Source organism: Cebus imitator, unplaced genomic scaffold, assembly GCF_001604975.1.
Source record: "Cebus imitator isolate Cc_AM_T3 unplaced genomic scaffold, Cebus_imitator-1.0 Scaffold503, whole genome shotgun sequence".
Classification (NCBI taxonomy): domain Eukaryota; kingdom Metazoa; phylum Chordata; class Mammalia; order Primates; family Cebidae; genus Cebus; species Cebus imitator.
The window spans coordinates 370,870-391,945 of NW_016107818.1; the positions used below are offsets into that span (position 1 = coordinate 370,870).

General features: G+C 33.7%; 1 non-coding gene across 1 annotated transcript; it reads right to left on the bottom strand.

Annotated features, from left to right (window-relative positions):
* Positions 1 to 1,287: 1,287 nt before the first annotated feature.
* On the bottom strand, positions 1,288 to 1,394 carry LOC119468840. Its single transcript, XR_005197612.1, has one exon. It is a non-coding gene; the product is annotated as a U6 spliceosomal RNA (small nuclear RNA).
* Positions 1,395 to 21,076: the final 19,682 nt, after the last annotated feature.

A 21,076-nucleotide genomic window follows, 5' to 3' on the forward strand; every position in this document is an offset into this window, starting at 1 on the left:
ACACATCTGTCAGCAGCCCATTGAGCAGGCTCATAGAAACTCCAAAATGATGTTAATTTTTTCAAAAAAGCAGCAGGTGTTGAGTGTGCATCTAAATTGGAACAATCCTCACGAAGGCTCATTTAACTTCACAGGCCAAAATTTACAAGAATTTTTCTCTTAATTGGCAATCACTTGACAATGAGGCTGAGTAGCTCAAGCTGAAAATTTCCTGGGATTCAGTATTCAAGACTGCCTACAGATTGTGGGGAACTGCTGAAGGAGAAAGTAACAAAGCATATCGCATTTTTAGTATACCACAGCATCAAGCTTTTTCTGGTATGTCGTTCAAAAATCTAAAAAGAATTAGATCCTTTAGATTCTTTTTGAGAACAATAAAAGTCATTTTTTAATAATTTATAACATATCCACTTATCACTTGACAATTTAAATCTGTGCTCTCTTAGAGATTTATGTTTTCTCTCTTGAGGGATTATAAATTCAATGCCTTAGTAAAAATACACGAATAAAAAGTATGTATAAGAAAAATAATAGAAGTGTAATTTATGAAAAAATTTTTATTATGGCATAAAATATGGAATACACTTCTATAATATTAAAGATTACAGTAATAGCTAGGAATGCTTTTAGATTTCTTAATAAGACTTTCTATAGATGTCTCATGGTCATATGATTTCAATTCAGGTCTTAATTTAAACAGTACAATTTATGTCTCTCATAAACTTAAATAAACTTAGTCTTTGTTGGAAAGAGTAAAAATAATGAAGTTTGGAAACAACTTCTATGTTTTAGTGGTATCAAAGAGCATAGCAAAACATGTATTAAATAGAATTGGGAACCTTGCTTAATTGATTTTCCTGGTTGAGAATTTCAGTAAAATCTCTTTCAGAAACAATTTACAAACTTCACACAGAAGGTGAGTGAACATTCTGATGTAGAAAAGCCACTACAGAGCAGTGGTTCTTAATACAGTGTCCATACAAAAGATCCATGGATTTGAATAAAAACATGCTGTATCTTCATTTCACTTACCTCTAGCTGGTATTTAGTATTTCCTACCATTATGGATACAGCAAAGTCAACAGTTGCATTAGCAGAACTTGTGATTTTATTCCTAACAGAAATAAGAGAAATGTTCATTAAAAATGTGATTGTTACAATAGATACCTCAAAGTATCTTTATATATTAACAACTTTAAAATGACTGTAGTTATTATTATACTTATTGCTATATCTTGTTTAAAATATTTTGAAAACTTTCTTTCAATATATTTAATTTTTAAAAATATTTATATAAAATGTTTCATGAATTTTCATGTTATCTTTGTGCAGGGGCCACATTAAAATTCTCTGTGTCATTCCAACATTAGTATATGTGCTGCTGAAGCAAGCACTGATGCCATTTTTAATATTATATATGTGTTCATTAATATTCTGAGAAACATCAATATACTTCATCAAACTGACAAAGTGGTCTATAACAGAATGCAATTTTGAGATCCCCAGCTCCACTACAGAACTTTCCTCTTTCTTTCATACTCCAAATTTGATACCAACTTGACTTGTCCTCTCTACCTTCAGACTGCATCTCAAATCCATCAACATCAATGACTTTTAATCATTTCCACTACTACTATCTTACATCAAACACTTGTATTGGCACAACTGCAATAGCATTTTTATCAATCTTCTTGTCCATCCTTGACTTCTATAACAATGTATCTCAACTAGGGGTCATTGTGACCCCTGCCAAGGACATTTAATAAATCTGTGGCCGTTTTTGGTTGTCAAATGTACTAGGGTGCTACTACTATTAATTAAGTAGAGGTTAGAGATACTGATGACACCATACCATGCATAGAGCCTACCTACACAACAAAAATTTACCTGGTCAAATGTCAATAGTGCCTAAAATGAGGAACCCTGCTCCATAGTTTTCATCACATAAGGATCATGGTAATGTTGTTTAAAAAACTCCAAAACCAAAAAATGAAATGCAAGGCAAATCAGGTTCCATCCCTACATAAATCCCTTTCCACAGATTCCCATAACATTTAGAAGAAAATCCATTACTCCCTGCTGTGTCCTACAAAGTCTTGCATGACCTAGCCTCTAACTGTGTCTATGAATTTCTCTCCTCACTTACTCTGACCCAGCTACACTAGTCTTGCTTTTGGTTTTAAGAGACCCCATGCTTTTTCTTCACTTAGAGACATTTGATACCTAAGTTCTAGAATTTAAAAGGTTCTACTCCCAGATTTTTTGGGGCTTACTCATTTCTTTTAGGTATCAAAAGTCACTTCCCCTATAATAGTAGCTCAGGGTGACCTACAAAACCTGGAATGATGTTGTGTTCAGATAGTGCTTCTGTGAAAGCATTCAATCCAAGATCACCTCAATCCAGTTTCAGAGATTGAGACTATTTGAAGCTGAGCTGCTAATCCTAAGAGGGTCCAACTGGTTCATGCTTCCCCCTAAAGTGTAAACTATTGAAAAGTTTAATCCAGAGCAAGGAGAGTCCATCAGGCTTTTTTACTGGGATGACATGGCCCAGCATGGCTGCAAAAAGCCCAGCTTAATCTTTTAAGTCTCTCAGCTGTCCTATCTCTAATATGCCAAGAGCTATTATACTCTCACTTAACTCTACAGGTGATATAGTTTGGATATATGTTCCCACCCGAATCTCATGTTAAATTGTAATCCCCAGTATTAGAAGCGAGGCCCAGTGGGAGGTGATTAAATAATGGTAGTCAATTTCTCATTAATAGCTTAGTACCATTAGCGTGGTGCTATCTTTACCATAGTGAGTGATTTGTCATGAGACCTGGCTGTTTAAAATGGTGTAGCACGCCACTCTCTCTATCTTACTACTGCTTTTTCTATGTAATGTCCCTGGTCCTTCTTTGCCTTCAGCTATGATGGTACACTTCCTAAGCCCTCCTGAAAAGCATGTACTGACATCATGCCTCACAGCCTGCAGAACTGTGAACCAATTAAACATCTTTTCTTATTAATCATTCAGCCTCAGGTATTTCTTTATAGAAATGCATAACTGGCCTAATAAATAGAATTAATAATAAAGGGAAAAGCCTGAAGTAGGAGAAAAAAAAACGTAGCTATAAAACTAATAGTATAGTCTAAATATTGTCTATACAACTAGCAGCAATAATGGCCATGGTAATAAGAATGAGTAAAAATGTTTTTGAACAGAACACTGACTCAGTCTTTATATGTGAATGCAAGAGATTAATAAAAAAGAGGTCACTGTAAGTGATTAGATTTTAAAGACCTAGAGGATAATATGGTAGAAACATTCATAGAGAGGGTACATTTTAAGTAGAATTGGTTTGCCCTGTTTGTTTAATAATTCATTCAGTGTGCATATGTGTGTGTGTTTGTTTAATACCTGCTATATGCCAGCCCTTATTCAGTGTGGATTGCAATCATGATTAAGGGAAGATCCTGCCCTTCAAGTATGCAAATGCTATTGGGAAAGACAGAAAAGTTAATAGAAAATTAAGGTGTGGTATATTAAGTGGTACAATAAGGATAATATGAAATATCACAGAGGAGGAACAAATATCTCAGGAAAAAAAATACCTAAAGGATAAGTAGAAGTCAACTGGGAGATAGCTGGTAATATGCCATGCTTGAAGACTGGAGAGAATGAAGCATTTTAGCAATACTGAGCAGAAAATATCGGTGACATCATGGCTTTCAGGTAAGCACAAGTCACTCAGCATGTATAGAACCATTGTTACCAAAACAGCTGGAGTTTGGTCTAGGTCCTACTACTCATGGCACAGAAAGCTAACCACTGAGACAACAATTATTGCCAAGGAAAAAGGGTTTAATTGAGTGCTGCAGCCCAGGAGATGGGAGATCAGTCTCAAATCCATCTTCCTAATTGACCCAAATGAGAGGTTTATATTGCAGAGAAGAAATGTAACAATGTGTAAGAAAGCAGGACCCAGAGAAGGCCAAGAAAGCATTTATGATGAATGATGAGTGCAGCAACTCATTGTCCAGATGTGGTGATCTGGTGTAAAACAAATGTAAGTTTCAAGCTTTACAACCAGAAGGATGTATTTCTATGTTAATAAAAAGAAACTGTTTATGGAACTGTTGGATTTGTTTCATTATAATATGAGGTAAATAATAATAGAAAAAAGCATATTAAAAATCATGTTTTGAGAAGGCAAAGGAAGATGACCAAATAGAACTCTCCAGCAATCACTCTCCCTGCAGAAACACCAAATTGAACAACTATCTACGCAATAAAGCACTTTTTCATAAGAGCCAAAAATCAGGTGAGGACCACAGTATCTTGTTTTTACATCGTATTAAAAAAAATAGACACTTAAAAGGGAAGGAAAGACAGTCTGGCATTGCCTACTGTCCACCTTCCCCCATCTCTCAGTAGGTCTGTGTGCTTGCGGGAGGGAGATTGAAGTGGGTATGGGACTTTTCACTGAAACTCAGTGCTGCCTTGTCACAGCAGAACACGACATAGGGCAGAATTCTGTCAATGCCTAGAGAGGGAGCATTTAGAATAACACAACCTAGAGGAGCATACTCCTCTGTTCCAGTGGTAAAGACCTGAGTTCAGGCTAGCCCCAATACAGAGCTAAAGTGCCCTGAGGTCATGAGTAAATTTGAAAGGCAATTAGACCACAAGGACTACAGTCCTTGGGCAAGTCCTGGTGCTGTGTTGGGCTTGGAGCCTGTGGACTTGAGGTGCATACAACTCAGTGAGACACAAGCTGTGGCAGCCAAGGGAGAGCGTGAGTCACCTCTCCCTTAACTATACAGGTAGTGTAGTTTTTGAAAAGACTCCTTCCATTTGTGGAAAGGAGAGGAAAGAGTAAAGAGAACTTTAACTGGCACCTCTGGGAACCAGCTCAATCACATGTAAAGCACCAAGAAGATTTCTGAAGCCCCCAATTCTAGGTCCTTGCTCCTAGATCACATTTCTGACACCCACTCTCCACCCCAATCTCTCTCTACCCTGCCCCTGAACCAAAGGAGAAACTGTAGCCCTGAAGGGAAAGACTCTGTCCTGGTAGAATGCACCACCTGCTGAGTAAAGAACTTATAGACCTTGAATAATCATTAGTGGCAGCCAGGCAGTAGTCACCATGAACCTTGGGTGAGACCCAAGCCTCTGTCTACTGTGCAGGCTTAAGATGTGATCTAGAACAGTCCCAGCTGTGGTGGCCACAGGAATGCTAGCATCACCCCTCCCACAAAACCAGAAAGCCCAGCATGGAGTTGGAGACTCCTTCTGTTTGGGGGAAAGTGAAGAAAGAAAATGAGAGCATTTGCCTAATAATCCAAATAATTTTCCTGTATCTAACCCAAAACCAACAAGGCAATAAGTACCTCTATGAGTGTGCAGTAGTCACATCATTACTGGCTTGGGGTGCTCCCTAGAGCAAGTACAGTTGCAGTGACTAAAGACATCGTTCACAAAACTAAATTCCCAAATATCTAAAAGTCCTTCTTAAAAACCATGCGTACAAATAAGCCCAGACGATGAAGATTAAAATAAATACCTAAATACCTAACTGTTTAAACTGTTTAATGCCAATATATCAACAAATATCCATGAGCATCAAAAATATTCAGGAAACCATGACTTTACCAAAGAAACCACATAAGACATCTGTGATGAATTTTGGAATGACAAAGATATGTGATATTTCAGACAGATAAGCCAAAATAGTTATTCTGAGAAAGCTTAATGAAATGCATGATAATACAGAAAAGAAATTCAGAACCTATCTCACAGAAATTTAACAGAGATTAAAATAATAATAAAAAAGGAGAAATTTTGAAGTTGAAAAAAATCAAATGAAACTGAAAAATACATTAGAGTATGTGAAAAGCACAACTGATCAAGCAGAAGAAATAATTAGTAAGCCTGAAGATAGGCTATATAAAAATACACAATCAGAGAAGTAAAAAAGGAAGAAATAAGAAGGAAGCATGCCTAAAAGATCTAAAAAGTAACATTAAATTAAAAAAAGTTATTGGTCTTAATGAGAAGATAAAAAAAGAGACTGGGGTAGAAAATTTGTTCTAAGAAATAACAACTAAGAAATTTTTAAATCTAGAGAAAAATGTTAATATTCAGGCACAAGAAGGTAATAGACCACAAAGCAGATTTAACCCAAATAAGACCAATTAAATACATGTAATAATCAAATTTCCAAAGGTCAAGGATAAGGAACAGTTTCTAAAAGCAGTAAGAGAAAAGAGAGAACACATAAAAAAGCTTCAATACTTCTAGCAGCAGACTTCTCAGCAGAAACCTAACAGGCCAAGAGAGTGTCATGACATATGTAAAGTGCTGAAGAAACATAACTTTTTTCCCCTAGAATATTACATCCAGTGAAAATATTATTGAAATATGAAGAAAAAAATAAAGATTCCCAGACAACAAAAGCTGAGGGAGTTCATAAACACCATATAACTTCTACAGAAAATGCTAAAGGAAGTTTTTCAATCTGAGAGAAAAAGACATTAAAGAGCAATAAGCAATCATCTGAAAGTACAAAACTCATAGTAAAGATAAGTACACAAATGCAGAATTCTCTAACACTATAATTTACTGTGTAAACCACTCATATCTTGAGTGGGAAAACTAAAAGAAAAACCTATCAAAATGATAGCTGCAACTTTTTAAAAGGATAGATAGTGTAAAACGACAAGAAAAGAAACAACTAAAAGTTAGAAAGCAAGGAGTGATAGGGTTCAACTGAGTTTTCATTAGTTTTCTCTTCGTTTTATAATCAGAGTTCAATAATCACCAGTTTAAAATACTTGGTTGTGTTATTTGCAAGCCTCACTGTAATCTAAAATCCAAAAGCCTACAACAGATACACACACATACACACAAGCAAGAAATAACAACTTATACCAGAGAAAATCACTTTTACTCAAAGGAAGACAGGAAAGAAGGAAGAAAAATCAGAAGGCCACAAGATAGTCATAGAACAAATAACAAAATAACAGTAGCAAGTCCTTGCCTATCAATAATAACATTGAATGTAAATGTACTAAACTGTCCAATCAAAAGGCATCGAGTGGCTAAATGGATAAAAACAAAACCCAGCTCTATGCTGACTAGAAGAAATTAACTTCATCTATAAGGAAACACATAGTATGAAAATAAAGAGACAAAAAATATTGGATACAAATGGAAATAAAAAAACCAGAAGTGGCTACACATTTATCAGACAAAATAAATTTTGAGACAAAAACTCTAAAAAGATATGAAAAAAATTAATATATAATGATAAAGGGATACATTCAGCAAGAGGATATAATGATTGTAAGTACATATGCACCCAACTTTAGAATACTCAGATATATATAAAGCAATTATTGTCAGAACTAAAGAGAGATAGACCCTCCAATAGCTGGAAACCTCAATACCCCACTGATATGGTTTTGCTCTGTGTCCCCACCCAAATTTGAAGTTGAATTGTAATTTCCAGTACTAGAAGAGGGATCTTGTGAGAGGTATTGAATCATGGGGCCAGACTTAATTTTGATGAATGAAATAATTTGTTTTGGTATATGCCATTATCTAACTAAAAGTAAATAAGTAATTATCCTTCAAAGATAACCTTTAGCAGTAGTACGTTTTGCTATTAATAGATTTATCATTTTCATTTTGGCATGAAATACTCAACCTGAAATCTGAATAGAAACTTTAAGTAATTATAATAAGTTCTTGTACATTTGTCTTTATAATTTGGCAAAATGAATGTGGACTTCTGAACACAAAAAAATGGTTGCTAAAATCTCAGCTCTACTCCTCCTATATTTGAATGTGAGCAAATCATTTAGTCTTCCAGACTTGGGTGTAATTTCTAACTAGACTATTGTACTAATGGTTATACCATAGAAAAAGCTAAACAAGAGGGTGCCTGACCACTAAGGAACATTAAAAAATTACAGATTCAAAAGTCAGCCTCTGAGGCTTCTAAGAAAAGAGATGAAAGAAATTTTAAAAATTTACAAAGGAAAAAAAAGTCATTTTGAAGAACTAGCACTAGTCACTAAATTTCAAACAGTGAATCTTGACATATAAATTATACATATGTTTCCTTTTGGGATTTCACACACAGCACACAAATTTAGCAAGGAATCAGCTGTCTCTGCACTCATTTTCTCATGGTTCACCTTTGACAGTCTAATATTTCATCTGCCACTTTACCAATTATTTTGCAATTATCTTTTATAATCTTTATAATTCCCTTATAATGTTCCTTATATAATTTATATAAATATAAACATATATTTAAATATCTGCAATCTAAGACTACAATGTCTAGGCCCTGAATGTTTAAGAATGATTTGCAATTCAGCACTCTCAATTCATTTCTAGATCATAATACAAAACAGTCTCTCTGCCTCTAATTATTCCAGAAACAATAATGGAGAAAAGATATAATAGTGATATTATTATTTGGAAACAGAGAAAGACTGCCATTTCCCAAATCTCTAGTTCAGGTGCTCTAGATAACTGAAATCAAGTATATACTTAGACTTCTAACCATTTAAATATACTTAATAAAGTATCACTGGGAGGCTGAGGCTGGAGGATCACCTGAGGTTGGGAGTTTGAGATCAGCCTGACCAACAGGGAGAAACCCCGACTCTACTAAAGATAAAAAAATTAGCTGGGCAGGGTGGCACATGCCTGTAATCCCAGCTACTTGATAGGCTGTCAGGAGAATTGCTTGAAGCTGGGAGGCGGTAGTTGTGATGAGCTGAGATCATGCCATTGCATTCCAACCTGGGCAACAAGAGCAAAACTCCATCTCAAAAAAAATAAATAAGTAAATAAAATAAAAAATAAGTAAATAAATAAACTATCATTGTTTTTCGCTACGATGCAGGTCCCTGTTGACATAACTGAGTTAAGGACTTAGCATAGTAGTATGTTAACTGAAATAAAGTACAACATAAAAATTTAAAAATACTTTAAAATTATTTCTATAATTTATTGTTACTGCTTTTAACAATGAAGCAAGTTCAAATACATTAAAAACATAATGTACTTTTTGTAGAAAATTAGCTTTTAACTTTTATATATGCTTTTTACTGTTTTAACTTTTTATGTTTATTAGAGTATATATATATATGTATGTATATATATATATATATATATATATGGAAGGTATTAAAGCTGAGGTCACAAAATCTCCTGCAGTTAAACAAAAATATGTATTTCTTTATTTTTCTATAAAAAGTAATTTGAACATTTATAGAATTCCCACTGCTTGTAACATCTAAAAATAAAGTAACAAGAAATTAGGTACAAATGATAAATATTGCATGTAACAGTTCATAAAAAAATAAATTTCTCTACCAGGTTGGTGAGGATGAAGCTTTTAAAAAGATTTCTGGAGAATCATTTAGCAATGTGTATTAAAAGATGAAAAGTTGAGTGTATTATTTTACTCCATGATTTCTGAGAATTTATCCTAATAAAATATTAATTTATTTTTATGAAATGCCTGTAAACATACTGAGTATAGAAAATGTTTCCAACAGTTAGATTAACAAATTATGTAAATAAAACATTATAGCCATAAAATGGAAGACAATTTATCAGACACTGAAATTAAAATTTAAAATGGATGAAAAATTACATAGTTCTCCAGAAGTCCTTAAAGTCCTGGTCAAAAATAAGGTAGTTACCATAAATAAAATTTTGTAAAAGATGGATAAAAGAGGTGACGATTAAGGAAGTCTTTAACATTCTGTGTTCTTGAAAGCAGAGTTATCTTATTTCTGATGAAAGAGGGCATACAATGGTCCAAGTGAACCATCACCCAAAACAGAAAATATCACTTGGGACTTGAGGTATATATTGGAAAAGGCTGCAAGGGATGTCCTTTGCTTATAGTTAAAGTTATCTACAGAAAATATACATGTCCTGGGAGAATGTACTCATGAATATGTGTGAAGGTCACAACCAAAATAGTGCAGAAATTAAAAATATTTATAGCTAAAACATAAGAGTAACTTTAAAAAATCCAGCCTATAAGGTCTTTACAGTTTTTGAATAAATCCTAAGTTATGGGAACTTTAGGGATAAAAAGATTATGTCTGGAGAATCCAACTGGGAACTACTCCAGTGTACAAAATTGGAAATTTAATCCTCACATAAATATTTTTAAGAGAAGCCCATTCCAAGTTACCTATATGGTTATGAGAGATCTCTTCAGACCTGTGAAATGTTCCAAGGTCCTGTGATTGAGTCAAGGTTTATATAGAAAGTAATCCTCAAAATAAAATTGTCTTTCCAAGGGGTTAGGCAAGAAATGTTCTTGATATAAAAAGGATTGCCCCAACACAACAATTCAGTAGGCTAGAAATAAGAATACTCACCCAGCCAGGCTTTTCTATTTCTATGATAGTGACTCTTCTGAAGGGTCTGACTCTGTCCATCAACACACATCACACTCCTATGGGAGGAGATAAGGCAGTGCATTTTGTTTGCTGTATACAAAGATTTATTAGGATCAGATATGGCAAGATATTAAGTTTGTACTTTCTACATTTTTTTTTTCTCCTTAATTTTAGAAAGGAAAACAAATGTTGTCCTCTATTGGCTTAGGGAAAGTTTTTTGCAGAGTAAAAAACGGATCCTTCTTGGCCAGTATTTGTAGCCCAGAAGATGCTCTTGTAGGTTTTTGATTTGCTTAAATGTCATTTGGATGCTTATGGAAGTATCATAAACAAGTGAAAATTAATTTCTCCTCGTATTTAAAGAAGTGTTAGAGAAAGAAAAATATTTCTTATTGACACAAATTTCTGCTCCAGAGGATTTTATAGTGCTTTTGTTTTATTCCCAAGGAACTTACATGTTCAATCACCAAAGTTTATAGAGTTCTTGAAAAGACTTCTCTGCTTTAATATATAATATATTATACTGACTAACAGTTGCAGATTTCTTTTGCTATGGTACATTCTTTACTAGTGGCTCTGAAGTTTCATTTATGGATTAGATTACAAAACTAATCTCTCATCTTAAAATTGCTCTATATAACTGAATATGTCTGTGGTAGGCAGAAAAATGTTCCTACTGCAAAGATCTGCACATTTTACAGATGGCTTTAAGGTTGTGAACCCTAAAATAGGAATGTTATTCTGATTATCTGAGTGGGCCCAGTCTAATCACTTGGATAATGAAATGAGAAAACATTCCCTGGCAGGAAACAGCAAAGAAATGCAACAGAGGAGGAGGCAGGAGACCTGAGGCAGAAGTGGAGGTCAGTAAGATGGATAAAATTAACTTGGCCCACAGCACCAACTTTGAAGAGAAAGGAGGTCTCAAACAAGAAATGCAGGAGGCCTCTAGAAGCTGAGAATGATAATCAGCAAAGAAATGGGACTTCAGTCTTATAATTACAAAGAAGAAAGAAGAAAAGTGACAACCTGAATAAGTTTGCAAGCAGATTCGAAGAGTCTTCCCATAAGAACATGGCAGGCCCACACTTTGGTTTTGCCATTGTGAAACTTGGGGCAGAGAAACCATTTAGAACTGTGAGATAGTAAATGTGCATTGTTTTAAGTTGCTAAATTCATCATAATGTGTTATAGTAGCAATGAAAAGAAAACTAATGCAGTGTCTAAAATCATATGTTGACACAATTCATATTCATATTTAGCAGCAATTTGTACAATATTAATGTAAATCAACCTATGAAAATTATTACTAATGGGTGGATGGGAAAGTGCTACAAAGATTAAGACAAATTTCAGAGTCAGCACATTCAGTATCGCCTATCTCATATGCTATTGGATGTAGTAGCCAATAATTGGAGAAAAGAGCCAGGAGAAAAAGAGAAAAAGAGCCAGGAGACTGAATGATTATTTTTATCATGTCAATTGTCCAGATAAGGAAAAGTAAAGATGGTGGTGAAAATCAAATTAAACAGGAGCTTATAGTTGAATGATGATATATACAATAAAATGATTTGGTTTCAAGGTGGGTAAGAGGGATGAAAGGGTAAAAACTATCAAGTTCAATGCCCGCATATGTACAGAATGACAATGCTATTAATAAAAACGGAAAAGGCAAAGTATTATGGACTTACAAAGGCAAGTTGTCTTCATCTCTGTGCACACTGAACTGGAGCTGACGTGTTTAAACAGAGAGGCCCTTGAATCAGGAGTGAACATAGATTTGGAGATCAGTAAGAGTTCAGGCTGGGATAGAGAGTTAAAGGTCATAATCTTAGAGGAGATAAACGAAGCTACAGGACTTATAACAGGAACATAGCATACCCAAACACGGATTCCCAGAGGAAGAAGGACACTGACACAAAATGTAGAAAACAAAAGGTAAGATAACAAGATGAAACCTTAATGAACATCAAAGAAAGTGAGGTATTTAGTATATATATATATATATAATCTCCCTGAAAATTCTTGAAAAGGTACCACACTACCACATATTAAATCCATGCATATCTAGTTATATTGCTCTCCACTTTATTGTGCTTCATATATCATTGCATTTTTTTTTTTTTTTAATAGAAAGTTTGTGGCAACCCTTCATCCACCAAGTCCACTGGTACAATTTGTCAAACATTGTGTACTTACCTTGTGTCTCTGTGTCACATTTTGATAATTCTTGCAATATTTCAAATTTTCTCTTTGTCTGTTATGATGATCTGTGATTAGTGATCTTTGATGTTATTATTATAATAGTTTTGGGGCACCAGGAGTCATGTTGTATAAGACGGCTAACTTGGCCTGGTGTAGTGGCTCATGTCTGTAATCCCAGCACTTTGGGAGGCCAAGGCAGGTAGATCACCTGAATTTGGATACCAGCCTGACCAACATGGAGGTTTAAGGACAGAAGCCAACTTTATTACATGGAAGTGCAAATGAAGCAACAAGAGATGATGTAGAAGCTGCAGCAAGTTATATTAGAAATGCTAGCTAAGGTAATTGATCAAGGTGGCTACACTAAATAACACATTTTCAACATAGATAAAACAGCTTCATATTGGAAGGAGATGTTATGTCAGACTTCACTAGCTAGAGAGGAAAATTCAATGTCTGGCTTCAAAGCTTAAAAGGACAGGCTGACTCTTGTTAGGGAATAATTCAGCTAGTGACTTTAATTGAATCCAATGCTCATTTACCATTCCCCAAATTCCAGGACCCCTAAGAATTATGCTAAATCTATTCTGCCTGTGCTGCAGGATACATTTTAAATCATTTTGTAACCATGGATCAAGGAATAATTTTGACTTTCAAGTCTTATTATTTAAGAAATACATTTTTTAAGTCTACATCTGTCATACATAGTGATTCTTCTGATGGATTTGTGCATAACAAATTGAAACCTTTTGGAAAAGATTAACTATTCACGATGTGAAAAAAAATATTTGCAATTCATGGGAGGATGCCAAAATATCAATGTTAACAGGCGTGTGGAAGAAGTTATTTCCAACTCTCATAGATGATTTTGAGGGGTTCAAGATTTCAGTAAAGGAATTAACTACAAATGTGGTGGAAATAGTAAGATAATTACAATTAGAAATGGAGCCTGAAAATGTGGCTGAATTACTGCAATCTCTTGAACCAACTTGAATGGATGAAGAGTTCCTTCTTACAGATGAACAAAAAAAAAATTTCTTGAGGTGAGTCTACTCCTAGTGAAGATAATGTTAATATTATTGAAATGTCAGCAAAGGATTTAGAATATTTCATAAACATAATTGATGAAACAGCAGCATGGTTTGAGAGGATTGACTCCAATTCTGAAATCTGTTCTACTGCAATTAAACTGCTACCAAACAGCAACACATGCTACAGATAACTCATTTGTGACAGAGAGAGTCAACTGCTGTGACAAACTTTATTGTTGTCTTATTTTAAGCAATTGCCACAGTCATTCCTATCTTCCGCAAGTACCATGCTGACCCATTAGCAGCCATTAGCATTGAGTCAAGACCTTCCCTCCACCAGCAAAAGGATTAAAGCTCTCTGAACGATCAAATAATTATTAGCATTTTTGGCAATAAAGTATTTCAAAAACTAAGGTATGTACATTTTTAGACAATACTATTGCACATTCAATATACAGAAAATGTAACTTTTATATGTATGGAAAACCCCAAAATATGTGAAACTCACTTTTTTTAAGCCAAACCCACAATATCTCTGAGGTCCAATAGTGTTGTCCAGTCTAGTGTTGTCCAACAGAAATATAATGTGAACAACATATAATTATAAATTTTTATAACCATATTTCAGCAGTGTAAAAACTAACAAGTGAAGTTACTTTTAATATATGTTATACTTAATCCAATATACCCCAAATACTATGATTTCAATAATTAATATAAAATATCTAATAAGATGTTTCTCATTCTTGCTTTTATATAACTCTTTGAAATCCAGTGTGTATTTTACACTTAAAGACATCTCATCTCAGACCAGCCAAAGTTCAACTGCTCAATAACCACACGTAGTAATGTATGAGACAAAACTAGTATAGATAGTTGCCTATTTCCAAAAGAATATTTTATTTCACGATGACCACTGTATAATTTAAAATTCTGACAATGTTTAAAAAGTCACAATTAACTGTGGGATTTAATATTATAATGTTTTAACTCTAAGGATTTTCACCTTATTCTCTTTCTCCCAGGCTAAAATTTAATTATTCTAATGTTTCAGACTGTTTAAGTTTAGACCATTCGTATTGTCCTTTATAAACATAATTCACAAAAGGTAATTTTTTGTAGTTTCCTATAAAATGAATTAAATGAATTAAATATTCACCATTCTTTACAAACAATTTTATCCAAACCAAGTTCTGAATATTAATGTATTGCTATGTTCTTTGAACTTAACAACAGTCGACCAGCCTCGGTACCTAAAAGGGGGCTTATTGGTGTTGCAGCTTTTGAGTTATCATGTCCCTTATAGTTGAACAACTATAGTAGGTAAAAAAAGTTGGGGGGCCATATGTTTTCTCACATATAGATATAGATCATCTGGCTTCTGTGTTTGAATGTTGTTAGGCCATTGGTTGTGGCCTTCTCATTATCTCTTAGCTGGATTTTGTGACTAAGCCAATCCTAGATTTTGTTTTCAAATTTACAAATGCTCATCTATTGTGTTTATACATAAATGACAGATAGCCTTGGTATGATACTATCCGGATGCTCTTTTTGTCCCACTCAATATGGTGTATACATTTCTGCTATCTGTAGACATTGCATGTTGCTGTGTTGAAAGTGAAAGGTTCGTCATGTTGTTTCACTCATTAGAGATGATTCAATTGCATTGCTTTGGTTCTGAACATATATTTTTATTTTTCATTGGACATTCAATAATGTAATGAAGCTATGGCTTAATTTGTTCATTATATATATATTTTTTTCTCTAAAACATGTTTAGCCCTTTAAATCTGAAGATTCTCTTAAAAACTATTTTTTATTGTAATAACTTTAAAATTTTTAAAAATATTAATTTTTGTTACTAATGCTTCTGTTGGAACATTTTTTGGCATTTGCATCCATCTTTCTCTTCATCGTTACTTCAAGTGAATTGTTTTATGTAATAAAATACAAATCTATTTTTCTACAGAAGGAATTTCATTTATCAATTATAATTATCTTTCTTTTAATTTTACTTTATATATTACTTATATGATGGGTTTATTTTGGTTATCAATTTGTTTTCTTAGTAAGTACTGCAATCTCCATTTTTATCTCTGCTGCTCTAGATCTTTATAGCTTTGTGATCTTGTCATAGTGAATTATACTTTAACAGCAAATTTTCCTGTAGACATTTTTTTGTCTCTCTGAATTTTATACCTAGAGAAGTTAATTCCTTGTCTTAGGCATTTCTTACCTGTCTCCTGCATGAAAATTTTATTCCTTTTACTTTTTTTCCTTTAGTTTTTTTGCCTAGGAGATTTAATGTAATCTCTTTTCTTTATTATACTACATGGGAAGCCTCCATTACTTCAATGTCATCTTAGCTTCAGCTAGTTTTTCTTCCTTGCTGAACTATTCTCTCTCTCTCTCTCTGTGTGTGTGTGTGTGTGTTAGTGTGTGTGTCTGTATGTATGTGTGTCTACATTGCAAACATTGAGGGATTAATCAATTGAGACTCTGAAAATACGTTATTGGAATATTTTTCCTGTAGTATTTTGAGTGTCTTGTTAAATTTTCCCCACCAAATAAGAGTTATATCTCACCGCCATGGAGGGGTATTCTTGGAGTTTGCACTATACCCCTGATTCAGCATGAGTAACTAGAGCATTTGCTTTTATTGGAAGAAGTTAATGCAGGATGTTCATTTTCATTGTTTTATCCATATAGTAACTGCGGTCATAAAACCTTAACAAAAAATATATGAAAACATTTAAAAATATATTTTCATTTTGGTTTAATTATTATTTCAATATATATTGCCTGTCTACTAGATAAATTTTTACAAGGAATTTTTCAAAATATTATATTGTCTTTGTTAAATTATATGACACTGAATGAAAACATGATAAGCCTTAAATAATTCTTGTTGCTTTCAACCTAAATTTAATTATTCTATATTACCAGAATAATTAAGCAAAGAAAATTTAATCTGATAATGTAAATGCACAAATGTAATAAAGAGACATACATCTTCAGGAAGAAATATTAATTAGATTTTATAGTGCTGATAATGTTATATGTGTTATAAATAAGAAAGCCACTATAAAACTCCAATTGGTATAATTTAGTTCAAAGATGAAATCAGAGATGTATCTCATTCATTTTTTCAAAAATATCAAAGAAGAAATCAGGAATGTACATCATTAATTCTTTAAAAATATGCTTATAGGGCTCCTACTCTGAGAATAGCACTTTTCTAGATTCAGAGGATATAGCAGACAATTAGTCACATACAGTCTTATACTCCAGAATGGGTGGTAGATCACATATAAGTAGACAAATAAATATGCAATATACTTACAGAAAACTCACTGTTTCATAAAAACTCACTGTTTTTATGAAAAACAGTGAGCCAAGACAAAGGATATAGAGAGATATGTGACTACTTCATATGCTACTTTTCAAAGACAACTAAATGAGTTGATTTGTGCATTTATTTGATGAAATAGTTTGGAAGATTTCATTTATGCAGAATATTTTCAGTTTATCTGCTTGAGAGTTTAGGTATTTTTAAAATATTTTTATAAAATATAACATGCAATATAATACAATATTTTGTGTATTTAGATAAATTTTAACACACCATCGACTTAAGTAGTGAAAAAACAGAGAACAATTGTACTGATGGAGTAAGAACAATGGCACAAAATTAGAGAAGCACCAGCTCATATGAAATCTATTGAAATACATCCAGATAGGAATGAGATATTATGTAGATAAGTGTAGGGATTCAAGAGCTCCACACGTTGGGCACCAGAATGTAGGGAACCAGCCCCACATCACACCTATGGGTACCCCGAGTTCAGTGGCAACAAAGGAATAAGAAAAAGACAGATTAAGAAAGAAAGTGGGACCAGGGGGCTATCATCACTTATTACTGTAGGAGAGAGTGAAAGCCCTTAGCTCTTGTCTCTCACACTATTTATTAGTTAAAATCACTTTGATCTATAGGGTAGGAGTGGAGTGATGATGAGGAGAGGATGACATGATGGTGGAGTCAATCAGTGAGCCAGAACTGAATCAGTGAGCTGGAACTGGTGTGTCATTCTAAAGATTGATAACAGTGGCAGTTTAGGAGTTTTACAAAACAAGAACATGTGGCTATCTTTAGCCTGTTATCTATGTGCAGCTGGTGGACTGTGGGCCTTACAAGGAGCCTACAAGTCTGGCTACGTCATAGTGCTATAAAGGGGTTTTATGTCCTTGAGCACAATGTTTATGGTAACAGAAGCTACCTCACCATGCACCAGAACATGAGGCATGGAGAGGCCTTCCTTCTTAGAGGAAGTTTGTTGTTCCTTGTTTATGTTACTCATAACCAATTTATGTAGGCATTCTGTAAGTCCTTTCTCCTTTGCTGCTTCCCCAAGAGATAAGCAGTGGTAATTTAGTTGATACCAGCATTAATAAATAATGTGTTAAATAATGGCATATAAATGTGAACTCATTAGGTTTTGAAATTGCTGACATTCCAAATTTATTTTTAATAAAACAAAAAGTGCTTTGCAGAATGTGCAATTTTTCTGCTGAAGCTCATTGACTGTCCTGAGGGAAGGAGCTGCTATACACCTTTTTGATGAGACAAGAAATCACTATTTTTCATGACAAAGAAAATCCATTATTGAAATGTTTCTCTGATATAATATGATTATACCAACCAGCATCCTTTGCTGTTTTTCAAGAGATAAGTACTCTTGGTTAGATATTTCAGTGTTGCAAAGCTAACACCTTGTTGAAGAATTCAGAATTCAATGAGAAAATTCAAACAATGTTTGGACTGGCTAAGCAATCTGAACTTCTATAATTTTGTATGAATTAATTTAAGATATGCAATACAATAGCTGAGATTTTTAATGAATATACTTGGACATGTAGAAATATGATATGATATATTTGTAATGATACTCACAATCTGAAAAACAAACTTGCTGAGATTCTAGTCATCAACTCCTAAATGGAAAATTTACTAATTCAAATAAGTGGGCAATTTGTATTAAAACCTCAAATTTAAAAACAAAATGACATTTTATTTCAGTTTTTAAACATCTAGATCATGTGAGCTGAACACTGAAAGATTAGGAAGTACAAAGAGTTATAATTTATAGTAATTTATGATGAGAATGGTTGGCTACAATATTTTCTTAAAGGTTTATAGAGATCTCTGAATGAGAAAGACATTGATTAAAAAATGCAACTGTTACCTGGAAATCTAGTTTTAAAACATTATTAAAATCAAAATGATTCTAAAATAAATTAATAATTGGCATTATAATAACAAATGTTGAAATCGTGTCATAGATGCACATGTAATGACATAGAAATATGTAATTATTTGATTATATTGGTGATTAACATATGACAATGAAAAATAAATTAATTCTCAGCCAGAAAAATCTGAAAATCAGTTTTATGGAAAATATGGAGCCATTAAATCATTTTACAAAGAACCATATTTGAATTTAGATAGCTCCAGAAGGCTGGAGAGTGAAAAGACTAACAAAGTAGGTATGATGGGAGGCTGGGAGAACTGTCAGAACTGTATTATGGAATTGCAGAGCATAAGTATGAGAATCTGAATTATGAGAATGGTAATAGAAATTTAGATGAGGGAAATGACTCAGATGAATTCAGAGTTATTTCTGCAATGAAACAAAAATGTTTTTTGTTGATTAGAAGCAGATAACAAATGTATAGATTGCTTTATATTGATATGACATCAACATTTCTAAGATTTATCATATAATTAATTATTGAATAAAAACCATGACTAAAAAAAATATTCTCGTGAAACCAAACCCAAAGCTTTGTGTCCTGTGTGAGCAGTGAAAGGGTCAATATTCTCATCAACCTCAGGACAGATTTGGCTTAAACCTAAAATCCTCTTTCTACGTCATAGCAAATACAGAGCCTCTTCAACATCTCATCAAACTGAGGCTATGGATGGACTTAATAATAAGGAGCTGAGTGAAATGATCCTGAACCCTGAGAGAATATTGTAACACAGATAGAATTAAGTAGACTAGGTACATTGTCCTCACCTCACCATTAGTTGGCTAAATAATGACCCTCATTATTGCAAAATACATATTTAAGATTGAGTATTCTCTATATCATCTTTGTTGCTGCCTTTCCTCAAATGCCTCCAAGTGATGAGGAATTTTCTTTTTCTCTTGGTTACATAATTTAATTTGAAATAATAGTAAATAGAATGTTCTGTTTTCATTCAAACTGAAATGGCCCTTCCTCTCAACAAGTGATCCTGGATTTACCTACACAAAACAAAGTCTAATTTCTCTTTTATTTTCATACTGATTTCAAATATACATGTGGTTTTCAAATTTACCCTCTCAGTTTAATAATGACTTCTGTAAATTAAATATAAAGCTCCCAATTCCCTGCACTGATTTCTCTGGTAACATAATTCTAACCTTGATCTTTGTCCTTCGTGCTATACAATGTGTCTGCAACCTTCCTAGCACATTTCAAAAAATCCAGACTTTCCAGCCAACATTCTTTTTGCTCTGCTTGAATAGGACATATTCCTTGGCTCTTTCTTGTGTTTGTATCATGTCACTCACTGGCAGCCAGGCATACTTACACACTACCACGCTAGAAATTTCAGATAAGAGCTAAAGGGACAGCATGAGGGGAATAACTAACAGCTTGCCTTCCCTGGGAGCTTTGACAAAACATACTGAGATGCTGCTTACAACTAGGCAGTAAAGAGTAAGTGCTTCATCAATTATTCTCCTCTTCATGCTACATCAAGAAGGCGGCACCACTTTCCCATCCTCCACCATCTACAACTGTCCATTTATGCACAGACACCCAAACCATAGGAGAACAGCTGTAAGGAGTAGTTAGAATAGCAGTATGTTTATTTGCAAACAAGAGACTCAAGCAGGGTTGGATATGCCACATTAACACTCATGCCAGGTTTCAAGACAGCCAAATCAACAAGCACCAGGTGACAGAAAACTCAGAAAGGACAGGTGTAATTCTTGCCTAGGCTATGCCAGTGCATAAATTTTTTCATAATCCATTTTCATTAGAACAGCACTGCAATTGTACTTGTCATAAAAAAAAAGTGTAAAAAACTTGACTTTGAAATTTCCCACATTATCTATACTCTAAATGATAATAATCCTTGAATGTTTTTCCTAATTCCTCAAATTATTGACTGAGCAGGTTGCTCAATACCCAAGAAATGTATTTGGATTTGTTGTCTAGGAAAATCTCACTTAAATATAAGAAATTTACTGATATGGTTTAGCTCATCTCAAATTGTAACTTTCACATCTAGACGGAGGAACCTAGTGGGTGGTAGTTAGATCATGAGGGCCATTTTTCCCATGCTGTTCTCATGA